The sequence below is a fragment of the Suncus etruscus genome, chromosome 11 (assembly GCF_024139225.1).
Source record: "Suncus etruscus isolate mSunEtr1 chromosome 11, mSunEtr1.pri.cur, whole genome shotgun sequence".
NCBI lineage: Eukaryota > Metazoa > Chordata > Mammalia > Eulipotyphla > Soricidae > Suncus > Suncus etruscus.
In genome coordinates this window covers 2,461,023-2,481,640 of record NC_064858.1, presented here as the reverse complement: position 1 = coordinate 2,481,640, position 20,618 = coordinate 2,461,023, and the positions used below count along the sequence as shown (strand labels likewise).

The 20,618-nt window shown below is 50.0% G+C and overlaps 1 non-coding gene across 1 annotated transcript; it reads left to right on the top strand.

The window, feature by feature from the left end:
• Window positions 1–2,564: 2,564 nt before the first annotated feature.
• LOC126023577 (U6 spliceosomal RNA) lies at window positions 2,565–2,671 on the top strand. Its single transcript, XR_007500691.1, has one exon. It is a non-coding gene; the product is annotated as a U6 spliceosomal RNA (small nuclear RNA).
• Window positions 2,672–20,618: the final 17,947 nt, after the last annotated feature.

The following is a 20,618-nucleotide window of genomic DNA, read 5'->3' as shown; positions in this document are numbered from 1 at the left end:
CTGAATCCCACGGGAAGGCTGGCATTTTGTGGAAGGTCCTACAAAGAAAAGAAAGCCTCTGTGTGTGAGGGGCTGGAGCAATAGGACAGCAGGGTGGGGATTTGCCTCGCATGCAGCTCACGAGAATTCATTCCTGAGCAAAGACCTGGCCAGGAATAAGCCCTGAGCATTGCCAGGTGTGGCCCCAAACCAAACCAGCCAGCCAACCAAATCCCCAAGGAACCTCTGATCTTTTGTCTCGAAGGAGTATTATTCAGCGCCAAGTACTAACACTTGCCTTTCCATTTGCCAGTGAGGCCCAAAATGCCTTGAGGGGGGTCTTTCAGTTAAGCTTTCACAGGCTGAGGCTGGGGAGATCTTCAGTCCCCAGTCTTGGAGCAATTGGCTCAGAGCAGCTCTTGAGTAAGTCCCGGTCTGGTCCCAATGAAACAGTTACTACCATCAAACCTCCACAGCTCCCGTGACGTCAGTCCCAGAGACCGGGCGGCCCTGGAGAGAAAGAACAAATGGAAGGCCCGAGGCTTCTCTGGGATGTTCAGGCCTGGCTTTCTAAAGTTCCGATTCAGCTGGTTCTTGCTTCCCTCAAAGATTTTCCTGCTAGAGTGGTTGGAGTGATAGCATGGTGGGAGGGTGCTTGCCTTATACTTGGCTCACCCGGTTTCAATCTCTGGCATCCCGTGGGGTCTCCCAAGCCAGCCAGAAGTAATTCCTGAGCACAGAGCCAGGAGGAACCCTTGAGTGCTGCCCCAAAATAAAAGATTTCATGCTAGAAACTTTTTTTGGGTTTCTTTTCAATTAGAAACATCACACAGGGGCCGGAGAGAGAACAGTGAGTGGTAGGGCATTTGCTTTGTATGCAGCCAATTCAGAATGGACCTGGGTTTGATCCTCAGCATCCCATATGTTCCCCACGCCTGCCAGGATTGATATCTGAGTGCAGAGCCATGAGTAATCCCTGAGCGTCGCCGGATGGGAGCCAAAAACCAAAAGGGAAAAAAAAAGTGTAGCATAAATGTCATTAATGTCTTTTGTTTGATGAAGGAGCCATCAGCTTTCCTGTGAGCAGGTATTTTAAGCTGGGCAAGTTGAAGGGAGTGGGGGTTTCCAGAAATCATGTTGGGCGATGCGGCACCCCATCTGCCAGCTGTGTGTTGTTCTCTGTTACGGTTCTTTTCCTGCTCGAGCTAAATAGGTTCCTCTGCAGGGGCCTTTTGGGTTTGTTTTGGGGCCACTCCCACCAGTGCTCAGGGGGTCCCTGCAGTGCCAGGGACCAAACCCAGGTCCAAATCCACATATAAAACCTGTGCTCCAGCCCTCTGCACCCCTCAGAAAGTTCTGGATCCATTCGAACTCAGCTTCTTTTTTTCCCTAGAACAAAGAACTCAAGGGCGAAAGATTTCTGCACAAGCACTGTTTCCTGTTTCTTCACAAGTTTTCTTTTTATTTGTTTGTTTGCTTGTTTTTGGGTCACATCCAGTGGCGCCCAGGGGTTTCTCCTGGCTCTGCACTTAGAAATCGGTCTGGCAGGCTCAGGGGACCATATGGGATGCCAGGATTCGAACCACCATCCGTTCTGGATCAGCTGTTTGCAAGGCAAACGCCCTACCGCTGAGCTATCTTTCCAGCCCCTCCTCACAAGTTTTCAAGCCTTTCCAGCCCTCTCCTGTGCCCCTTAACCTTTTGCTGCCATGCACCTGCCCTCCCCTGCCCCCAGAGGTCCTGCTTTTCCTCTCCTTGAAGGTCAAGTTGGGGCATCAGCTGAGCCGTAGGCGCTTCCCACAGCGGTGGCACCAGGCAGGAGCGATTCACTTTTCGGCCCCAACCGAGGACAGCTTGAGGCTCTGCATGCCTGGGTGTGCCCTGCAGCAGCGTGGGCGAACCTACCCTTAGACCCTCCTCTTGAACTTTTTCCAGGAATCGGGGGTCCTGTGGGGACAGACACCCCTTCTCTGAACTCAGGGTATTGAGGTTTTCTGTTTGGGATACTCAGATACTGTGCTTCAACCCGGGGGACCCCGGGATCTCCCTCACCTGTTTCTGGGAACACACACAATGATGCTTTTGGGGCTCCATGGACATATCCTCTGGCCTTTCTGGTTTTGGGTTCTTGTTGGTTTGTTGGAGTTTAGGGACAGACTCAGGTTCTGGGGTCCAGTCCTGTGGCTGCATGGGGGACCATGCAGTGGGGGTTGGATAAAGGCCTTCCATTCTGTGCTCACCCGCTCTTGTCTCTTTCTGTCTTTCCCTGTCTCTATCTCTCTTTGTCTCTGTCTGTCTCTGTCTCTCTGTTCTCTGTCTCTTTGTCACTGTCCTCTCTCTCCATCTGTTTCTGTCTCTGTCTCCATTTCTGTCACTCTGTTTCCACCTGTTCTCTCCCCCACCCCCTTTACATCCCACAGATTCATAAAACTCCCCCTTTTTTTTTTTCACCCCAAACTGTTCCCTGAACGTTCCATCTCAGCCTCACTGCATGAAGTGGAAACCTCAGGCCCCAAGTCCAAAGGATTGGGCCAGGCGACGCAGGAAATAATCTACACAGAGTTAAAAAGATAAATCAAGTTCAGGTTCTCGCTTCGGCAGCACGTCTACTAAAATTGGAACGATACAGAGGAGATTAGCATGGCCCCTGCGCAAGGATGACACGCAAATTCGTGAAGCATTCCGTATTTAAAAAAACAAAAAACAAGTTCAGGAGGGGGCTGGAGTGAGAGCACAGCGGTAAGGCGTTTGCCTGGCATGTGGCCAACACAGGATGGACCCTAGTTCGAATCCTGGCATCTATATGGTCCCCTGAGTCTGCCAGAAGCGACTTCTGATTGCAGATCCAGGAGTAACCCCTGAGCACCGCCAGATGTGACACCCCCCAAAAAAATAATAATAAAATAAAGTTCAGGAACTCCCACATGGAAGTTTTCCACTCCTCAGAAGCAGATAACTCAGTGGTGGAAAGCCAGAAAAGCAGGCGAGCTTTTTCCTGAGACCTGGGGCCTTTATTGAGGCCACCCCCTCAGGTGGAGGACCGGTGGGCTACGGCACCCATCCAAAGGGGCCTTTTTCCAGTTAATCCAACAATGGTGCCTCTAATTGGGGGTCTCAGAGAACCTGGGGCTGATCCTGGCGACACTCAGTCAGGCGGCCCAGTACTCAGCCGTCTCAGTACTACTGAGACCTGGTGCCACCTGGGCCCTGGGGTGAGGGGGGCACAGAGCCACCTGGCATTGCTCGAGCGGACGACAGTGGGCGGAACTTGGGTTTTGTGTGTGCGTGCTATGGTTCGAACTGTGCCACCAGCCACCCCCTGGCCTGCCACCCGCTGTGCCTGTTAGCTTTGATTTATCTGCGTCCGCTTTTTGAGGGGAAGAGGGCCACCCAGCTGCACTGAGGGCTCATTGCTTCTCCCAGATGTCCCTTGTGGCAGGGCTCAAGGAACCACATGCAGTGCCAAGAATGGCACTGGGGTCCCAGCAAGCATCTTCACCCCTTGGACTATCTCTCTAACACCTCTGCCTCTCTTGAACCACTTTTTCTTGGGGTTCTGGGGGGGGCGTATGCTGCACTTGGGTCACCACCAGGGGTACCAGGGGTTGAACCTGGGTTGGCTGTTGTAGCCCCAGTGCCTTAACCCCTGAACCATCTCTCTGGCCCCAGCCGGGCCTTTGAAATAAACCTTAAGCCAGTCAGGGCCCTGGCTAAGCACTGAGCTTCAGAGACAAACACTGTCTGCTGTTTCCGTCCCTGCCCTTGTGGGAATCCAGGGGACCCCTCATGACACTCTGCAACCCCTCACATTCCCAAGAAGAATAGAACAGCCACAGAGAGTTAAGATGCCTGCGGAGGAAGGCGACGGGGATTTGGACAGGTGATCTTGGAAATCAAGCTGGACTCCAATGAGCGCCTTTGCCAAGAGGATTTCACCACAGCATCTCCACGCCCTGTTTTAATTAACATCGGTGCAAATTAGAAAAGAAAAGCTCCACAGTAAAGGGCCCCACTTCACTTTTGTTATTTTGGGGGGGGGTGTCACACCCTGTGGCACTCAGATTACTCCTGACTCTACACTCAGAACTTGCTCCTGGCAGGCTCAGGGGACCTGAGATGCCGGGATTTGAACTGGGGTCCATCCTGTTTCACTTTTGTTTTTCCAAGAAAAACAATGGACACAAAATCTGCAGCAATGATGTCCCTTACATCTGGTGGTTCATAGCTCATTAAAACAAATATCTGGGGGCTGGATAGAGCTCAGCAAGGAAGGAGCTTGCCTGGTATGGGGTTGACCAAGGTTTGAGCCCAACAGCACCTCCCCTCTTCTTACCCTTCCCTTCCCTTCCCTTCTTCTCCTACTTGTTCCATTTTTCTCCCCCTCTTCCCTCTTCTCCTCTTCCCTCCCCTCCCCTCCTCCCTCACCTCACTCCCCCTCTCCCCTACCTCCCTTCTTGCTTTTTGGGCCCGTGGAACATGGGCTTGTGGAACACCCAGTGGTACTCAAAGCTACTCCCAGCTTGCTGTTTGGTGCTTGCTTGCTCAGGGCCCTATGTGAGTGCAGACATCTGAAACCCCAAATCTGGTTCCCTTGGAAAGAAGGACTCAGGGGGAGCTGGGCCTTGGAGTGTCCGGATGAAAGCCCTACGTGCAAGGGCAGGGCTGACCCATCGGATCTCATTCACACTTACCCCTGCTGGGGAGATAAAAGGGGGGCACCTGGCTCTGGTGTGGGCTGTGTCCAGGGCTCTGAGGGCCCCAGAGCTGCCTTTGAGAAGGGCCCCAAAACACTTACTCACAAAGGATCCATTTACTACGGAGCCAGCTTAGGGAAACGCTTGATGTTCAGGAAGTTATTAGGGGGTTAAAACACACTCGCGCATGCTTACATACGTACACACACACACACACACACACACACACACACACACACACACACACATCACATTCCCTGCTGGAGACTCACTGATACGGCACTTCCTCCCCTTGGCTGGATTTTCAATGAAAAAGAGCTTTGATCATCGTCTGCTTTATTGGGCGCCATAAAGGCCGGTTCCTGGCTCACCTGACCTGCCTAAGGGAGCCGTCCAGGTCAGCCCCTGGAATCCTGGAGCTCCGGTCTCTTCCCCCAACATCAGGCCCCTTTCGTTTGTGTTGTTGAGCCACACCCAGTGATGCTCAGGGGTTACTCCAGGGGCCCTGTGGGGTGCCTCGGGTCAGCCATGTTTAAGGCCAGCACCTCCCTGTTGTGCTCTCAGGCCCCACTCTGGGGAACTTTTGTTTGTTTTTGTTTTGGGGCCACATCCGGCAGCACTCGGGTTATTTCTGGCCTGGGCTCAGAATCGCTTCTGGCCGGCTTGGGGGACCATCTGGGATGCAACCCAGTCTGACAGTGTCGGCCGTGTGCAAGGCAAATGCTCTACCGCTGTACTATCACTCCGGCCCCCACACTCTGCAGATCTTTTAGGGAAGATTCCACCTTCCTTCTTCCACTGACAACCTGGCACCCCTGCGCTTTGGCCAGGGCACTCAGGGGAGTGCCTTGGTCAGACCTTCCTGACTCCAAGTTCTTGGTGGATTCCCATAGTCCAGCCCCCCCTAGTCCCTGATCTGGTGGTCCCAAAGGCTGTCTTTTGGATTTCCGGGAGTGGGAGCTGGGAAAGCGGGTCCTGGGTGAGACCCCTGGGAGGGAATGTGGGGGAGCTTGTGGTCTCTTCTCTGGCCCTCTGTGCTAAGATAGCCCCCCCCAAAAGAGAGCAGATGCTTATAAGCTATAGTGTTGGTCTTTGCAAGCAGAGTCTGGATCGATCCACCCTCTATGGGCTCCCTATTTTGAGGCACACTGCTTTTTGTGGAGTCCCTTTCCTCTGTTGTGGGGTTCCCTTTCTCTCTGTGGACTCTAGCATGGAGCTGGGGAAGGATGGGGTCCTGACAAAAATGTTTCCGTCGGGGGCCGGAGAGATAGCACAGCGGTACGGCATTTGCCTTGCATGCAGCTGACCTGGGACAGACATGGGTTCGATCCCTGGCATCCCATATGGCCCCCTGAACCTGCCAGGAGAGATTTCTTCTTCTTCTTCTTCTTCTTCTTCTTCTTCTTCTTCTTCTTCTTCTTCTTCTTCTTCTTCTTCTTCTTCTTCTTCTTCTTCTTCTTCTTCTTCTTCTTCTTCTTCTTCTCCTCCTCCTCCTCCTCCTCCTCCTCCTCCTCCTCCTCCTCTTCTTCTTCTTCTTCTTCTTCTTCTTCTTCTTCTTCTTCTTCTTCTTCTTCTTCTTTTTTTTTGGTTTTTGGGTCACACCCAGAGGCGCTTAGGGTTACTCCTGGCTTTGTGCTCAGAAGTTGTTCCTGGCGAGCATGGGGGACCATATAGGATGCCTGGATTCAAACCACCAGCTGTTTGAATCAGCTGCGTTCAAGGCAAATGCCCTACCGCTGTGCTATATCTCTCCAGCCCCCAGGAGTGATTTCTGAGTGCACAGTCAGGAGTACCCCTTGAGTGCTGCTGGATGTGACAAAAGAAGGAAGGAAGGAAGGAAGGAAGGAAGGAAGGAAGGAAGGAAGGAAGGAAGGAAGGAAGGAAGGAAGGGAGGGAGGGAGGGAGGGAGGGAGGGAGGGAGGGAGGGAGGGAGGGAGGGAGGGAGGGAGGGAGGGAGGGAGGAAAAAAGAAAGAAAACAAAGAAAGAAAGAAATACATAAACAAATGTTTTTGTCAACTTTAAATAAATATTTTTTTTCAACTTGCCAGCGACATTTTTGTCCAGCCGAGCTCGGCTTCTGCATCCAGAACTGTTGAGACAGGGTTGGTAGCTGGAGGAAGCCCAGGAGCTCCCAGGCCCAGCTCTTACACCTTGCTCTCATTTGCTTTTAGTTTGGGGGTCACACCCAGCAGTGCTCAGGGCTTGTACTAGCTCTACATTCAAGAATTCCTCCTGAGTGGTGGATTTGGTGGGCCCTGGAGGGTGCAGGAATGGAACCCGGGCTGTCACATGCAAGGCCAGTGCCCTGCCTGCCGTCCTATGGCTCTGGGCCCCTCGCCTGGCTTTCCCATGCCTGGAACATAGCTCAGAGTCCCGGGCCTGTTTACTCAGCAAACTGGCCGTGACTGGCTTCATTCTTGGCCAAGGGTGGGGAGTGAGTTAGGAGTGTCCCACTCCGCAGCACTGCAAGAAGCTACAGTGAAGGAGAAGCGGTGGGAAAGGGGGCACCTCATGCCCCTGCTGAGACCAGAGATCCCCCAGCCACAGTCGGGGGTATCCCTGGGTCCCTCAGGCCTCCCTCAACCCCAGGCCCCTCCTCCTAGCTGGGGCTTCTGAGAAGCTGTCCAGAGGTCTGGGGGCCCTGGGCAGGAGTGGCGGGGGTGCTGACTCTGTCAAACTTGCTTTGTGCAAACTCAGTGAGTTGATAAATGAGTTCAGCACCCCGTAATCGCACTCCCCCCTTCACCAATGACCAGGGTTAATACCAAGGTAGGATTTTCTGAAACCGCCGCCCCCGCCTAAGGGATTAACTACTTGAAAGGTGACTCCCCCATCTTTTCCCCCATTAGTCCCCGAAAATTACAGGGTCTTTTGGGAGTGGGGGGCGGAGGGACTCCAGCTCAGCCCGGGGTCAGTGGCCCTCACCCCTGCTTGCTCTCCTGCCAGCTTTTCGCCCTCTGTGTGTGTGTGTGTGTGTGTGTGTGTGTGTGTGTGTGTGTGTGTGTGTGTGTGCATGTCGCTGTCCATGGAGGGGTCATGGCCCCCACACCCAATCCTTTCAGTACAGAGTGCACCACAGACAGTACTTTCCACCAGCCACCAACCCAGGATGGTTTCAAGAGATGAGTTCAGTGATCAATATGCAAGTCTCGCTTTTATTTTTATTTTATTTTTTTTGTTTGTTTGGTTTTGGTTTTGGTTTTTGAGCCACACCTGGTGACGCTCAGTTTTACTCCTGGCTCTGCGCTCAAAAACCATTCCTGGCTTTGGAGGACCATATGGGATGCCGGGGAACGAACCTGCATCCGTCCTGGGTCAGCCACGTGCAAGGCAAATGCCCTACCTCTGCACCATCGTTCCATCCCCTGCCAGAGTTTTGTGTTCAGGTTCTAACATGACAGTCCATGTCAGTGTCCAGATATGAGAGTCCTTCCAGGGCCTGTGTGACAATGCCCCCTGCCTGACAGGCAAAGGGGTGTGGGTGCAACAAGAGGCAGACTAGCCCTTTGGGCCCTGAGAATCATCCCCCATGACCTGGGTGAGGGTCTGGGAGCTGTAAGACCCTGCACACCACAAGGTCACTCACTCCAGGGTATTCACCTGGTCTCTGTGACTATTGCAGATTAGGACACTGCTGCATTTTCTTTCTTTTCTTTTTGGTTTTTGGTTCAGGGTTTACTCCTGGCTCTACGCTCAGAAATCGCTCCTGGCAGGCTCGGGGGACCATATGGGATGCCGGGATTCGAACCACTGTCCTTCTGCATGAAAGGTAAACACCTTACCTCCATGCTATCTCTCCGGCCCCATGCATTTTCTGGTTTTCTGCTTGCAGCCCCTTGTTTCTGAGCACAGACACTGGCAGACACACACAAACACACATGCAGGCTGGTGGGCACTGCAGCCCTCATCCGCCCATCAGAAGAGGAATGTGCTCTGGTATGTATGTTCCTGAGGGGGGGTGCTGTGTTTGTGAAAGGGAGAAGCCCCGAGGCCCATCTTGTGTGGTTCGGGACCTAGTAGCATTAATGGAGATCCTGGGAGGGTCCGGCCCTGTCACCCTACCCCACGTTCCTCCAGACAGTATCAGGGTCAAGGCAAGGGATGCACGAATGGGGGTCTTAGCATTCCAACGCTGGGGTGCCAAGCCTGGCTCACCCCTTGCCCACGACTCTCACACACACTGACACGCCATCCTCCTCCGTGGTTCTGTGCTCACATTGGTGCCTGGGGTGTAGTCTGAGTGCAGTGTTTCCCCCTCCTGCCCCTTGAACTGGAGGCAGACACCCCAGCCAGGATCTGGGGCTGTGGGTGAGGTGGACCCCAGGGGCTCCCCCTAGCCCCTCCATCCCTTTCCTGGGCAGTGCTTTGGGAATGGTCACCCCCAAACAAGGCTCTCAGCCTGAGTTGTTTCTAGCATATGTGTGTGTGTGTGTGTGTGTGTGTGTGTGTGTGTGTGTGTGTGTGTGTGTGTGTGTTTGTATGTTTGGGGACATACCCACCAGTGCTCAGCGGCCCTTCCTGGCTCTGTGCTCAGGAGTAACTCTGTGCTCAGGGGACCAGACATGGTGCCCAGGCAGGCTTCCAAAGTCACCTAGAAAGCAAGTGCCTTCCGTCTGGGACTATCTCCATGCCCCAAGGGAAACCACTGGGCACTGTTGTGAAGATAACAGGGGTCGATCACACTTTGGGCACCCAGATACTGAATCGGGGTTTCAGAACAGGCCCCGATTCCAGGGTGGAGGACCAAGGTGACCACCTAGTGCGGGCCTGCCCGAAGGCTGGACTGACCTTTCTCTCAAGGCCCAGCAAGAACTGAAAAGGGCCCGTGTGTAGAAGACTGGGGTAAAAGAGGGGGCCCTTTCTGGAGCCAGAGGAAAATGTCCCTCCCACAACAGAACTCTGGAGAGCTCTGGAATGTTCCAACCGCTTCCTAGGCTGAAGCCCCGGGAGCGATCTCCCTGCTCCACCCGTGGCCCCCGGTTCCCCACCACCACCGCCCTCCCCAGGCTCCCTCAGCCAAAGATGATTTAATTCGTCAAGCGAAAAATGTGAGTGGGAGAGGCAGACTTAATCATGGTAATTAAGCAGAGCAGCTGCCCTTCCCCAAAGCTGGGCCGAGTTGGGGCCCCCTTGGGACACTGATGTAGGGGGACAGGACTCAGCCACGGGGCTGGCCACTCGGATCCTGGGTCTCCCCCAGGCTGCTCTCAGCCCAGGTGCTGCAGAGGAAGGAGAACCTTCGGGAAACAGGGGTTGAAGCCTCTGACATCGGTCACCCCAATATAGGATGCATCTCCCAGCTGCACCATTCACCCCTCAACCCCCCCCCTCCAAATTCCCCAATTGTAGGGTTTGGAGCTGGAAGCTCAGATCCATGGAGGAAATCAAACCTCAGAGTCCATTTCTCAACTCGTGGCCAAGGAGCCCCTGGATGCGATTCTGCACCCCAACACAGACACACAGCAGGGACGACACCAGGCTGGAAACGGGGCACCTCCTCACCAGTGGGGTGAAACTCAGACCAGGGCTTGAGCAAGGGGGTGGAGTTGTTTATGTTCAGAAAAGTCTGTGAAAAAAGTTTGTGCTATGTATAAGATACAGGAAAAGCTGATTGCTTTGAGAATGATGTATACAATTTAACATTGATGCTAGTAGAGCCAATTTTTACTGTGCTTATGCAAAATAACAACCACTTTTATAAGTTCTGATCCGGGGTTCTGCCACTCGCAGAGAACAATAGAACATGACTTATGTACCCTCTCAATTTTTTGCACAAAAAGGGGGCAAATGTTAGATTATACCTTATTTTACCCAAAGCAAACATCATCCCTGGCACTCCATACGAAGTAGAAGACTACCAGACTCCACATGTTTCATCCTCAGACTGGTTTGGATTATTTCATGTGTGACCTTAATTCAGACTCGTTCACTTGGACTTGGAGATTTTACAGACCCCCACCATCTCTTGTCCTGTGGAGACACTGTCCTTCCTGTGCCCCGTCTTTCTCCTGTGGAGACCCTGTCTGTCTTGGCCTACTGTCTCTCTCCACCCTGGACATCCTTAATGGTCTGTCTCCAGGTCCTCTGAGGGATCTGGATCTGGCATCTGGACTTTGGGGACCTTGCCCCAGTGCTCATGGAGATCTCATCACCTACACTGCTTTGACCCTGACCCACCCCATTTTTTGGCTGGCCATTGTTCACCAGCTGTGTGTGTGTGTGTGTGTGTGTGTGTGTGTGTGTGTGTGTGTGTGTGTGTGTGTGTGTGTGTGTGTGTGTGTGTACTGATTCAATCTTGTTCACCTGAGCTTGGAGATACGGCATGTAGGGTGATTTTACAAGAGTGACTTCAAGAGACAAGTTGTACACTCTAGACGGCTGCACCCACAGGGTTGGAGCCCCCCTCCCACCAGCCTTGCTTGCAGCCTGGTCCCCCACGCCACCCAGCTGCAACGGGTGGTGGACAATCTGCTGTAGGAGGGGGGTTGGCTCAGGCCCCAGCCATGCCCTCGACATTGCTGCTCCCTGGAACTGGCTGACTGGTTCCTTTTGCCCAGAGAAAAGGGACACAGGGAGATGTTCAGGCCATCGAGTCACTGTGTTGGTCCCCTCACAGGTTTGGAATAGATCCTGTGAACCCACGTCCCCGTCCACTCCATGGGGGCCTCAGGATTGTCCAAGACCATGTGTGCACAGACAAACATACATGTACACACAGACACATACTTACACAGACACATTCACGCACACACACACACATACACGCATACACTCAGGCACACCAACCACAGAATAAAGCCCAGGCTCAAGAAAGTCAGAGGTATGCAAGCTGATCCTGCGTCCTGGCTTGATTATTCTTCTTCTTCTTTTTTTTTTTTTTTTTTAAGCAGGGGCTGGCGCGGTGGTGCAGAGCAGTAAGGCATCTGCCTCGCAGGCACTAGCCTAGGGCTTCCCATATGGTCCCCCAAGTCAGGAACACTTTCTGAGCGCATAGCCAGGAGTAACCCTTGAGAGTCACTGGGTGTAGCCCTAAGCAAACAAACAAACAAAATAATAATATATTTAAGCACCCTGTTTGTAGCTGTGTTTCAGTTATAAAAAAAAGAGCACATCCCCTTCACCAGTGCAACCTTCCCACCACCAATGTCCCCCATCTCTCTCTTCCCCTACCCCTGTCTTCGAGACAGACATTCAATTTCTCTCTCACTACCATTGTCATGATAGTTGTCGGTGTAGTTGTTTCTCTAACTGGACTCACCACTCTGGGGTGAGCTTCATATCATGGGCTGGTCCTTCCAGCCCTCATCTCTATTGTCTCTGGGCATTATTACAATAATGTCTTTGATTTTTCTTAAAACCCATAGATGAGGGCCCGGAGAGATAGCACAGCGGCGTTTGCCTTGCAAGCAGCTGATCCAGAGCCAAAGGTGGTTGGTTCGAATCCCGGTGTCCCATATGGTCCCCCGTGCCTGCCAGGAGCTATTTCTGAGCAGACAGCCAGGAGTAACTCCTGAGCACCGCCGGGTGTGGCCCAAAAACAAAAACAAAACAAAACAAAACAAAAACCATAGATGAGTGAGACTATTCTGTGTCTCTCCCTCCCTCTGACTTATTTCACTCAGAATAATAGTTTCCATGCCGATCCATGTATAGGAAAATTTCATGACTTCATCTCTCCTGACAGCCGCATAGTATTCCATTGTGTAGATGTACCACAGTTTCTCTAGCCATTCATCTGTTGAAAGACATCTTGATTGTTTCCAGATTCTGGCTATTATAAATAGTGCTGCAACGAATATAGGTGTGAGGAAGAGATTTTTGAGTTGTATTTTTTTTTCCTCAGGTATCTCCCTAGGAGTTGGTCTAGCTGGATCGTATGGGAGCTCAATTTCCAGGTTTTGGAGGAATCTCCATACTGTTTTGCATAAGGGCTGGACTAGACGGCATTCCCACCAGCAGTGAATGAGAGTTCCTTTCTCTCCACATCTGTTAATTCTTGACAAATGGAGGTCTCTCCTGAATACAGAACTGGGAGTAACCTTGGGAGTAAGCACCTCAACCCTTACACCTCCTCCCAAAACTCCAGATAGGACCCTGCTGGTTTCTTTCCTACCTGGCTTATGCTGTGCTTGCCCCACAGATTCACCAATCTATTCCCCAAATAGCAGCAGAAATCACACCAGCAATACAAGGTGGAGGTGGGGGGGGGGGAGCAGAGCATTTCCTGGAGCAGTTCTAAAGGCTCAAATCAGAGCATCCTGTAGCCCCAGGAAATGTGGTGTTTGGACTGTCCCCTACACCACTGCAGTTCATGAGCCCCATGGGCAGAATCAAGTGCAGCTTGAAGACCCCCACACTCCCCCTACTGCAAAAGGAGTCATTCCATCGGTAGGTGCACTTAGGATGGGGATTTCTGGTCCCCATCGTGTAGACACCAACAGCTTTTCTTGGTCAATTACTGTGGTGCAGGACAACCTGGTCCCTCCATAATCATCCTCATTTTCTTCATCACTTCCTTCCTTGTGATGCAAACACACCCTTGGGACCTCTGTGACAAGCCAATACGTGCTTTTCTTCCAAATGCCTGGAGGTGCCTCTCAGATCCTGGAGCAGAACCAAGGCCCCCAAGTGCAGAACCAGTTCAGCACCCACAGGCCTTTCAGGGGTCTCCCAGGACTTCCAGGATCCCTCACATGACACTGCTCACCTACTCTCCATGTCTCACTCGCATTCTTTTACCACAAACTCTTTTCTCACAAACATGTTTGGGAGTTAGGTTCCCTTAAGAAGCACCAAGGGAACATCTTGAGTGTCCCACAAATATCCTTGCAGCCAGGAGTGTCCAGGCAGCGGATCTGCAGATCTCGCACTCCCTAAAATGATCTCCATGCTGTGGCCTGACAAGAAATGTGCCCACAGGCTCCCTGGTCTCTCCCCTGACCATAGCAGGAGCCTTTTCCTGGAATAAGATGCTTTGTCCCCCCCCCCCTTTTTTTCTTGTTCAATAGTTTTTTTTGTTTGTTTGTTTTGCTTTTCAATAGTTGGTTCCTGGTGGAGGAGGGGAAGCTTGAGGGGCCCAACTAGGACACAGGGGTGTGTGCTCAGCTGCTGGGACCTCCTGACTGTCCCCTTGCTAGGGACACTGGCAGAGCTGTTGGGGTGTCCCTGCCATCCCTTTTTGTGACCCCTTGTCATTGAGGAAAGATGGAGACACTGTTCTTGAGCCCCTGATCAATGTTTCTCAGGCCCTGAGCAATGCCACTCTGGAAAGAGACCAGAATGGCGGCATCCTGGAATGCACAAAGGGGCTTGGGGCACTGTTGAGGGTCTACACAGCAGCTCTGAGCACTGTGCGTACCCACTGCTTCTAGATGTGTGAATCCTTTTCTTCTTTCTCAATTGTGCTCCCCATGAGTGAGATGTTGGGGTTCAGGGTAAAATGTATAGCATTCCCCCACTGCCAACACCACCCAGGGGTACTACCAAGATGCTTTATGTCACTAAATGTTCATGAGTCTGCCCAGCCTGTCTCTGGTGCTATGGAGGGATGGTGGTTGGTTGGGTGGAGAGAGAGAGAGAGAGAGAGAGAGAGAGAGAGAGAGAGAGAGAGAGACAGAGAGAGAGACAGAGAGAGACAGAGAGAGACAGAGAGAGAGACAGAGAGAGACAGAGAAAGACAGAGAGAGAGACAGAGAGAGAGAAACAGAGAGAGACAGAGAGAGACAGAGAAAGACAGAGAGAGAGAAGGAGATTTGATTTGGGGTCATACCCATATCACCTTACCCCTGGCTCTATGCTCAGGAAGCTCCCCTGGCAGGCTTGGGGAACTCTATGGGATTCTGGGGATCAAACCCAGGTTGGCTGTGTACAAAGCAAACACCCTCTCTGCTGTGCTAATGCCTCTGGCCTCAAATCTTTGTAATTTTGAGGTGTTGGAACCTGGGTTCTGAACAAGGAGGGACGCCATTTTGTAAAGGTCACATGACTGACTTCTCAGGTTCTGAGCAGGAAGAGATGCCATTTTGTAAGAAGCACAGGGTGTAGGTATTCACAAGCCTATTTCCATAGACACTTGGCCATTCCTGGTAGCCTATCAGGGAAGGACAAGGGAGTAATAGGAATAACCCTAGACAATAGTCCATCATTTTAAAGATCATCAGAAAGCTGGAACCTCCCTATATCCCTTCCACATTACCTCAGGCAGGGCTCATCTCCTTGGGAAGATAGCTCTGGCTGCCAGTGTGGGGCCTTTTTGGCAGATGGATTAAAGTATTAAACTTTATTCCACTTGAGTGGTCTCGTCCTTCGATGTCATACCCTAGCACAGGGATTTTTGGAGGGTTATGTCTAGAATCATCCAGAGCTCTGTGCTCAGGGAGCACTGCCACCGGGGTTCATGAGGACTCAGACCCACGCCTGGACTGAAGCAGGGTCCACTGGGATGGGTCTGGGGTGCCCACATAACCAGCAGCAGTGATGGTGAGAGAGGAGAGAGAGGATGCAGACTCATGGGCAGACAGGGTGCTGGGCTGCAGGCTGCCTAGAGGGTGAGGTCCTTAGCCCAGGGGTGGGGGCTTGGGGTGCTGGGAGGCCTGCTAGGGTGGCGCTCGCTAATGATGATTCTTTCGCGGCTTTGGCTTGATTTGTTTAAACACAGCTAGCATTCCTTCATTCCGGAGGTCATCGCACTTTATCTTGTAAACTTTATTCTAGAACAAATTTGCAAACAAGGAACACGGTGTTCTCTTGAGGGGCGCTAGGAGCCTACAGATGTTGGAGAGGCCCTTAACCCTTAGTGCCAAGCAGAGAAGCCCCTCACTAGGGCTAGGGCAGGCAAAAACCTGCAGGGACCCCAGCAACAGCTGCTGGAGGAGAGGGCAGCTAGGAAAAAAAAGTTGAAGGGGATGCCTCTGTACTTGGAGCAGGACTAATCCAAGCAGGAAGTAGAAAGAGACCCCCCAGCTCCCACTTTTTCGGCAGGCCCTTGGGGCCTGCCTCACTGGCTCGAGAAGATGCGGTAAGAGTTGACATTCCGATTGTGGACAGTCTCAAGAATGATATGTAGCTGTGTTTATAAGGAACAATGCCAAGTCCCGGAGAAAATTCCCAGAACAGTGATTGTAACTCACGACAAGATGGAGCCTGTGTCAGTTTTCTGGCACCTTCGTCCATGGTGAACCGTCTGGGATTTTCTCTTTCACCCTGGAGGAAGTTCTGCTTCCCTCCCTTTCCTTTCTAATACTAATTTTTAGACATGAGATTAAAGTCATCCCAAGTCCTGAGATGTATGTCTTAAAGACTCTATTGGGTTTCAGCAGGGCTATAAATCCTCGCTTCCCGTGAAGACTGAGGGTGGATTTTGCAACGTGTTATCGCTCTGATACTGGCTTTGAACTCCAGGGGTGGGGCTGCATGATCCTGGCTTAATAAAATTTTTAATTTATCCCAAGTCCTTCGAGCACACATGACAGCATGACAGCCGTGTGCGTTTTGTTATGGATTTATCAGGGAACACCACCCAGCAACCTGGGCCAAGCTTGTCTCAGTTCTGAAAAATGTTCGCCATCCTCACTCCAAGACTTTGCCCTGTTCTTTCGAGTCTTCCTTCTGACTCGAGCTGTGAGTGTTGCTGTGTACAATAAAAATGTATAAACATCCACGAGTTGGTGAGACTGCCGCAGGCACCGCGTTGCTAACCCCTTAGGCAGACGGGTCTGATGAAGCAAGGAAGCAGCGGAGAAATACTACCAAGCCAGTCAGGACAGATTCAGCGGAGACAGCCTGCTTTTTGCTTCATGGCTCTCTCCCCTGTGCTCTCTCTGCCATGCGCTGCCTAAGCGCCTGCCCCAAGCCAGGACTGCTGGTTCATTATTATCCGGAACCATAACCACCAGGGTAGGGGAAGGACCTGGGTTCCAGGTGGATTTTTACATACCATAGGAAGAGGTTACAGGGAAGAGGAAGTCAATCCAGATTACACTCTTGCTTGGGGGTGATAGCTGGGTATTATCTTATATAGCCATGGGTGAACTCCATCTTCCACATCTCTTTTTTTTTAAGAGAATCAATTTTATTATGATGATAAATTATATTACATAAACATTATTATTGATTTACCCTAAGTTAATAAACTCTTGTTTTATTCTTTTTTTTTTTTGGTTTTTGGGCCACACCCGTTTGACACTCAGGGGTTACTCCTGGCTATGCGCTCAGAAATCGCCCCTGGCTTGGGGGGACCATATGGGACGCCGGGGATCGAACCGTGGTCCTTCCTTGGCTAGCGCTTGCAAGGCAGACACCTTACCTCCAGCGCCACCTACCCGGCCCCTTTATTCTTATCTTTTTTACTTTCTTTGCTGATTTATCCTCTGTTGGATTTTCAGATTAAAAACTTCTCAGGAATTCATCTTAGGCTTTCTTTCCTTTCTTCCTCTTCTGTCCATTCTCCTTTACTTCTTAGTCCTCATTTTTCTTTATTTTTATTCATTTCCTTCCTTTCTTTTCCCCCTTACCTCTATTAACAATGAGAATGTATTTCTCACATCTCTTAACCTTTCCTTCAGGCTTGTTATGGGGAGGGGGGCATTTTGTCTCGTTTAAACATGAGTCAGAATTCATTTTGAATAATTTCTACTGGCATGTCTTCCAGTTTCCAAATGGTTTCTTCAGCTTCCCCCCCCCCCCCCGCCCCACTCCTGTTTAAAGGTCTGACTTGGGGCGGAGCAGATAGTACAGAAGGGCACTTGATTTAGATGCATTCAGCTCGACCTGGGCTTGATTCCCAGCATCCCACATGGTCCCATGAGCCCACAGTGATCCCTGAGCACAGAGCCAAAAGGAAGTCCTGAGCACCCCCACATTCCCCTCAAATTTATTACTTCAACTAGGAGAGGGACACCTCATCTTGTGTTGGTGTCACATCAGACTTTCCAACACTCTTAGCCATGTGAAAGATACGCTCTTGGAATTGGAGCCCCATCGGGTTGATTTCCAAAGTGTCCGCTCACTGAATCCGCTCTCCCTGTGTGACACTTAAGGTTTATACTGGCTCTGGGAATGAATTTCAAATGACCCTTCCAAAACCGCATTTGCATTCTATTTGTACTTTTTTTTTAATCAGTTTTTAAAAAAATTTTTTTGGTCCTTTTTTTTTTTTTTTTTGATGGGGGTGTCACACCCAGAAGCACTCAGGGGTTACTCATGGCTCTACGCTCAGAAATCGCTCCTGGCAGGTTTGGAGGACCATATGGGATGTGGAATTCGAACCACCATCCTTCTACATGCAAGGCAAGCGCCCTACCTCCATGCTATCTCTCTGGCCCCAATATTTTTAGATTTTTTGCTTGTTAGTTAGTTAGTTAGTTTGTTTGTTTGTTTGTTTGGGAGACACACCCGGAGGTGCTCAGGGGTTACTCCTGGCTCTGTTTATCTATCAGCTTTTTGGAATTATCAACTGTGACTTAAGCATGTCTTTTATACATCTAGCAACTTTTTTCTTCCTTTTTTCTTGAACGATTGAAGGTTGCTGCCTTTCGATTTTATAAATGACACCATAAATGCATAGATGCTAAAAATGTGAATGATTAAGTGGATGTGTGTGTGTGTGTGTGTGTGTGTGTGTGTGTGTGTTTGCATTGGGTCAGATCCAGGGTTCTCAGGAACTATTCCTGATTATGTGTTCGGGGATAATACCAGAAGTATTTGGGAACCATCTGCCATGCCCGGGATCAAACTGAGGCCAGCCCTGTGCAAGGCAAGTTCCTGTGTAGTTTCTTTGCATATCAAATATAAAAAACTATCTCTTTTCTGATATTATCATGACTTTTTCTGTATTGTATTTTTGAATTCTTTGGTATCAGATTTTGTGAATAGAGATGTGACAGAGAAATAAATGAATAGTTCAATTTTAAAGATGACTTGGTTATTGTACTCCAGTTTATTGGCCCGTCTAGACGAAAGGACACTTTTATCTATTCTATCAGTAAGATTAAGAACACTTTATCTTATTCTCAGATAAGCAACTGTCCCAAGACTTCCTAATCTTTTCCATTGTTCTTAGTCAGTTTGGACACCAATACAAACACCAGTGTTTGCATTGCTGTGACTTCACAAATTATTTGACTAATGTCTAAAGAACCTTCTGGGTTTTTTTTGTTTGTTTGTTTTGTTTTGTTTTTTTGGTTTTTGGTTTTTGGTTTGGGGACCACACCTGGTGACGCTGCGCTCAGAAATCACTCCTGGCAGGCTTGAGGGACCATATGGAATGCTTGGAATTGAACGCGGGTTCATTCAGGGTTGGCCAGGTGCAAGGCAAAAGTCCTACCACTGTGCTATCTCTCCAGCACAAAGAACCCTCTTTACTCTGCTTTCACAGTCACTTCAATCTCTTGAATAATCTATCATCTATATTTTCAATAGTCTGTTTTTAAAAATCCCAAGGACTTCTTCAGGGTTTGAGTTTGAGTTTAATTCAGTTAGAAATCATCTGGGGGAGGGGGCTTTTTATTTCTTATTACAAAATAAAGTCCTATGATGAAGGCGAGAGTTATTTAGGATTTTAAATGTTGTCCGGTAAGTTTTGGTATGTGTATTTCCCATAATGAATTGTTCCTTTTCCCCTCAGGACATTTTCAAAGAGCTCTCAATGGCATCTTCTGTTATTTTTGTGACAAATGGTGACTGTCACCTTATGGAATGATACCAGAGAGAGGGGAAGGTGTTTAGTGCAAGAAGAAAGGGTACCACACACTATTTCTTGATTGTCATGGACACATTTCCACTTCTTCTCCATCATTCTTTTGCAATATATGAGTCATAGAGATTACTCAGTGATTCATAACTGGCATTGGGTGGACACACCTTCTGGGAGGGATATTAATATACCTCAGGGACTTTGAAATGTATTAGGAAATATTTCATATGTACAAAGAATATATGTAAGGCCTATCTATGTAAGGAATCAAGAATAGTAGAATGAACCCTCCTCTGCCCGGGCCTCCCAACCAGCTTCACAGAGAGATCACTAGATCCTTTGATTTGTAGCTATTTATTTTACTCTTTCTGCGATTTCTGACGATAGGTGAATTTCCCACCAGACAATATACTCTCTTCTTTTTACTTACACCTTCTATGCAGTTCTTTGCCCAGCATTCTTTTGGTGAAAATTCCTCAGTGCACCTTGAAGTAGTAATTAAATTAATAAGAGTCCATGATGGGGCTGAATGATGGTGGATGGATGGTGAGGCCTTTCTTGGCCATCCCGGGCCATTCTCCCCCTTTCAGCTGGCGGGTCTGCGGGTTCAGGGTAGCGGCGAGAAAATGCTCCACAGCAGTCAGATTTCAGGAGACATGAATCTTTATTATTAATAGACCTTAGCCATTGGGGGTAGGGTTGAGAGGATTCAGCTCCATTGCTGGTATTAAGAAAAGAAAGAGCTAAATATGCAAACCACAGAGTGAGTCACCAACACTAGAATCATGAGACCCAAACTTCAGCAACAAAAGTTGTATGCTAGGAGGTGGGGATTGGTACGGGAGGGAACTTGGCAACATTGGTAATGGGATGTTGACTCTGGCGGTGGGACTGGTGCTGGGGCATTGTATGTCTAAAACTCAACTATGAAGAACTAAATCACAGTACTTCAATAAAATAAAAAAATAAATTAAAAATACCCCTAGCAGTAAGTAAAGAGGGTGTGTCAACCCTCTTAGGGAAAAATGCTAATATTACCTGATGTTCAGACCCTCCCACATCTGGGAGGGGTCTATGGAAGATAACAAAGGGGTTTCCTGAGGGTTGGAAGGGGGAATTCTGCGGGAGATTTGGCAGAAGAAGCCTTAGGAGGAGGCAGGGAGAGAGAGGGGAGAAACCAGTTTAAATGCAGGGCAGCTAGAGAGAACCTGCTTAAAAGGTTAGCTTAGAAGCCACACATGGCGACTAAGGC